Source organism: Arachis hypogaea, chromosome 3, assembly GCF_003086295.3.
Source record: "Arachis hypogaea cultivar Tifrunner chromosome 3, arahy.Tifrunner.gnm2.J5K5, whole genome shotgun sequence".
NCBI classification, from domain to species: Eukaryota; Viridiplantae; Streptophyta; class Magnoliopsida; order Fabales; family Fabaceae; genus Arachis; species Arachis hypogaea.
The window spans coordinates 61,298,124-61,304,026 of record NC_092038.1 but is presented as its reverse complement, the minus strand read 5'-3'; positions in this window follow the sequence as shown (position 1 = coordinate 61,304,026).

The following is a 5,903-nucleotide window of genomic DNA, read 5'->3' as shown; positions in this document are numbered from 1 at the left end:
CTCAGCTCAAAACACTCCAAGAAACAACCAAAATCACAACCAACAGCCAACTAACCAAAACTTTTCCAGAAAACCCCAAAATAATTACCCCAACTATAACCATTATCCACCCAATAACCAACCAACTAACCAAAACACTGACCATCATCCATCAACACCCCAAAACCAACCAATCTCACAAGACTCTCAGAGGATTACTAATCTGGAGATGCTCATGGAGAAGATGATGAAGAACCAAGAATTGACAACAAAGAACCAAGAAGCTTCCATGAAGAGCCTAGAAAGGCAGATTGGACAAATCTCCAAGCAGATTTCTATTGAGAGACCTTCAAGATCACTACCAAGTGATACCATTCCTAATCCAAAAGAAGAATGCAAAGCTGTGCAATTAAGGAGTGGAAAGACATTGGTGGATGGCAACCAAGGGGCAACCAAGAAACTTACGGAGAGTGACAAAGAACCAACAGAGAAAGATGGAGCTAACAACAAGGACATAACAAGCAAGAATGTCCCAGAAAAGCTCACAGAAGAGAACAACCAACCACAGAATTTAAAGAAGGGAAAGCAGATCATGGAAGAACCAAATCCAAAATAGCAGCAAGTGGAGAAGAGTCTTACACCTCCACTACCTTATCCACAGAGATTCCAAAAAGAAGCAAAGGATCAACATTTCCACAAATTCCTTGAGACTTTCAAAAAGCTAGAGATCAACATACCCTTGGCTGAGGTATTGGAGCAAATAACTCTATATGCCAAGTTGTTAAAGGAGCTCATCAATAAGAAAAGGAGTTGGCTGGAAAAGAAGACTGTGCTGCTCACTGAGGAATGTAGTGCTGTGCTCCAAAAAGGAATCCCACCAAAGCTTAAAGATCCAGGGAGTTTTGTAGTATCATGCGCCATAGGCAAACTAACCTTGGACAAAGCTCTCTGTGATCTTGGAGCTAGTATCAACTTAATGCCCCTGTCCATGATGAGGAAGCTTGCTATAGAAGAACTCAAACCCACTAGGATGTCACTAGTCATGGCCGATAGATCAATCAAGGCACCTAATGGAATTGTGGAAAATCTGTTAGTGAAGGTTGGGGATTTTATCTTCCCTACAGATTTTGTGATCTTGGATACCGAAGAGGAAGGGAACAATTCAATCATCTTGGGAAGACCATTTCTAGCAACTGCAAGAGCCATTATAGATATGGAAAAAGGAGAAATGATCTTCAGAGTACACAATGAGCAAATGATCATAAATGTTTTCAAGTCAATGCAACACCTTCCTGAGCAAGAGGATTACCTGAGAGTGGATATGATAGAAAGCCTGGTGGAAGAAATGTTAGACACTAATCATCATGAGCAAGAAGAGGAACAAACAGCTGAGATCTCCATTGACAAGGAAATGAAACCAAGCAAGAAGGAAGAAGTGCAAAAACAAGAACTGAAGCCATTACCCACCCATCTCAAATATGCATTCCTTGGCACATCAGAGAGTTTCCCAGTGATCATCAATTTATCCCTGACAAAGAAAGAAGAAGGAGAACTTCTTGATGTACTCAGAGCTCATAAGGATGCTTTAGGATGGACCATTGATGACCTGAAGGGTATTAGCCCTGCAGTGTGTATGCATAAAATCCTCTTGGAGGACAATTCCAAAGCAGTGGTTCAACCTCAGAGAAGGTTAAATCCTACAATGAAGGAAGTTGTCCAGAAGGAAGTAATGAAGTTGTGGAATGCAGGGATAATATATCCTATCTCTGATAGCTCATGGATAAGCCCAGTTCAAGTGGTACCAAAGAAGGGTGGGATGACAGTCATTGTTAATGAGAAAAATGAACTCATTCCCACAAGAATTGTGACAGGATGGAGGATGTGTATTGACTATAGGAGGCTGAATGATGCCACACGTAAAGATCATTTTCCACTTCCTTTCATTGACCAGATGCTTGAAAGATTGGCTGGCCATGCTTACTATTGCTTCCTGGATGGCTATTCTGGGTATAATTAGATAGTGGTAGATCCAAAGGACCAAGAAAAGACTTCATTCACATGTCCATTCGGAGTTTTCGCCTATAGAAGGATGCCATTTGGGCTATGCAATGCTCCAGCCACCTTTCAAAGGTGTATGCTCTCCATTTTTTCAGATATGGTTGAAAAGATTTTAGAAGTTTTCATGGATGACTTTTCAGTTTTTGGTGACAATTTCAATGCTTGCCTGAAAACATCTAACTCTTGTCTTGAAACGGAGCCAAGAAACTAATTTGGTTTTGAACTGGGAGAAGTGCCATTTCATGGTGCCTGAAGGGATTGTTCTTGGTCATAAAGTTTCAAGAAAAGGGATAGAGGTTGACAAGGCAAAGGTGGAGATTATAGAGAAGCTCCCTCCACCAACTAATGTGAAATCTGTTAGAAGTTTCTTGGGGCATGCAGGATTTTATAGAAGGTTTATCAAGGATTTTTCTAAAATAGCCAAACCTTTGAGTAATCTGTTAATGATTGATAATCCTTTTATTTTTGATGAAAACTGCCAGCACGCCTTTGAAACTTTAAAAAACAAACTCACAACAACACCAATCATCACACCCCCGGATTGGAAACTACCTTTTGAACTCATGTGTGATGCAAGTGATATTGCAATTGGTGCTGTACTTGGACAAAAGAAGGGAAACTTGTATCATGTCATATATTATGCAAGTAAGGTGTTGAATGAAGCTCAAAAAAATTACACCACAATAGAGAAGGAATTGTTAGTCGAAGTTTATGCTTTTGATAAGTTTAGATCATACTTGATAGGATCTAAAATTGTGGTTTATACTGACCATGCTGCCCTTAAGTATTTGATGTCAAAGCAGGATGCTAAACCAAGACTTATCAGGTGGATCCTACTCCTACAGGAGTTTGACATTGAGGTAAGGGACAAAAAGGGTACTGAAAACCGAGTTGCTGATCATTTGTCAAGATTATCACAAGAAACAATTCAAGAAGCCTCACAACCTGTGAATGAAAGCTTCCCATATGAACACTTATTGCAGATCCAACAAGCACCTTGGTTTGCTGACATAGCAAACTACAAAGTGGGGAGGAAGATACCTCAAGAATTCTCTAAGCAACAAGTAAAGAAGCTATCAATGAAGCAAGGAAGTTCTTGTGGGATGAACCTTTTCTGTTCAAAAGATGTTCTGATGGAGTGATTAGGAGATGTGTCCCTGAGAGTGAAATAAGAGATATATTGTGGCATTGCCATGGCTCAGCTTATAGTGGACATTTTGGTCCAGAAAGAACAGCTGCAAAGATACTGCAAAGTGGTTTCTATTGGCTAACTATTTTCAAAGATGCCAGAGAGTTTGTTCACCAATGTAATGAATGCCAGAGAGTAGGAGGATTAACAAGAAGGAATGAGACACCGCAAAATTTCATTTTGGAATTAGAATTATTTGATCTATGGGGCATTGATTTCATGGGACCATTTCCCCCTTCCTATTCTTTCAGTTATATCTTGGTAGCAGTGGAGTATGTTTCAAAGTGGGTGGAAGCCATAGCCACAACTACCTGTGATGCGCAAATTGTCCTTCAATTTCTCAAGAAGCACATTTTCACTAGATATGGAGTGCCCAAGGGTCTTATTAGTGATGGTGGTGGTCATTTTTGTAACAAACAAATGGAGAAACTTCTTCATAAATATGGAGTTATTCATAAAGTAGCCACACCATACCACCCTCAGACTAATGGGCAAGCTAAATTAGCAAACAGAGAATTGAAGAAAATCCTAGAGAAGACAGTAGGAAGCACTAGAAAGGATTGGGCTAGGAAGTTGGAAGATGCACTCTGGGCATACAGGACAGCTTTCAAAACTCCTATTGGGAAGTCCCCCTTCCAGTTATTATATGGCAAATCTTGTCACCTCCCTATAGAGCTTGAACACAAAGCTTTTTGGGCCACTAAACTCCTGAACCTTAACTCTGAAGCAGCAGGGGAGAAAAGGTTGTTGCAACTAAATGAGCTGGATGAATTTAGGATAGAAGCCTATGAAAATGCCAAGATATACAAGGAAAGAGCCAAGAGGTGTCATGACAAGAAGATCTTAAAGAAAGAATTCAAACCGGGGCAACAAGTGCTCTTGTACAACTCACGACTCAAGATGTTCCCTGGCAAGCTTAAATCTAAGTGGACTGGTCTATATTTGGTAACTAAGGTTTTTCCTTATGGGAGTATTGAATTGCTAGACGAAGCAACAAAGAGTCGATTCACAGCAAATGGTCACAGAGCAAAGCTGTACCAAGGAGGACAATGGGACAAGGAAAAAGAGGTTCAGAACCTAAAGCCTTCTTGAAGTAAAAATAGAAGATGTCAAGCTAGTGACAATAAAGAAGCGCTTGTTGGGAGGCAACCTAACCTGAGGTAGTTTTCTTTTCATAGCTTTTTCAATAAAAATGTTGAATAATTGGTATGCATTGCAAGGAGCTAAGTTTGGTGTTGCATACCAAAACAATTTAAAGAAGAATGAAGGATTCTAAGTTTGGTGTTCCACCAAAATCTCATTTAAAAGAACATTCTCACTTCCTGCACAATACTGGCTCCAAGAAATCAGACAGATTATTCAACTACTCAACTACTTTCTAGTTTTAATTCCATAACCTTTAGCAAGGACACAAGGTTTCACATATGGTTAACCTGTTGCATCAGAGGCAGTGGCAAGTAATTAAGTTTGGTGTTCTCACACCAAAATAAATCCAAGAGCCACACTCAATTTATGCATACTAACCATGCACTTAAGGGCTTGAGAAGCAAGCAACTTTGAGAATTATGCAGGACATGAGTCAACAATTGAAGATATTGTGCATCTTAACTCAAAGAGAACACAACAGAAGGAAGAATCAAAGGGTTGCAACTTCAAAGGTTGTATCTAAACTTAATCCTTGTTGTTGTGAAATGTTTTAATTCAGAAATTCTTGTATGTCTTGCTAAAGTGTTCATCTAGTTGCAAGTGAAGTTGTTTGATTAAGTATGTTAATCTGTATAATGCTTGTCATTCATCACTTAGCTAAATTTTGTTTTGTTTCCCATACGCTTGAATAAAAGAGAATTGTTTGAATTAGAAAGTAAATATCCAATGTTGCATAAGTTAGAATGGAAGTTAATGGTGGTATATGTGTTTGATTAAATGCATAACTCATTAAATAATTGCTGCATAATGTCATTTTCATTGAAGTATGAGCTAGCTTGCTGTCATAAAGGTTCCTATCAGTAAAGAAAAAAATCCCTTGAGAACAAAAAATAATAATAATAATAAAACAGAAAGAAAAGGAAGTAGAAAAAGCCAATGTGGCAAGAAAAACAAAGAATAAAGGCTGGACACCAATAGCTTGGACCCTAGGACACATGCTTGTGGTGTTCTTGTACTAGGATATGCTTGGACAAGTAAATTCTGAGGGGTATTTCAAAACCCGGTCACTTAGATCAACTGATTTGGGATGGCCAATTGAAAGTCCACAATAAAGAGCAACCTAGATACAGAACATTTAGTTATCCAAAGAGATGCTGGGCATCAATGATCCTAGGAGGAAATAGTGAGCCATGTGTCTGTGGTGGAAAGATGTTGAGTAAAAATAAAGCCAAAGGCTACTACTGCAACATTTGACACCAAGCCTTCAAAGAATAATAAGCTTGTTAAGCAAAATGAGAAAAGAAAAGTTAGCAAGGGAGCAAGTAAAGAGTAAACCTTATAACAGCAAGTTTAGTAAGCCTTTGAGGAAAAGTGTATATTATGTAACAGCAAACAATAACTGAGTTATCATTGTCTGCATAAAAACTCCATGAATGAAATTCTGCTATATGCCTAATAAGGATATGTTTTCTCTTCTTGTTCATTTCATTTTCTCTTAGTTTTGATGCTTGCTTGGGGACAAGCAAGATTT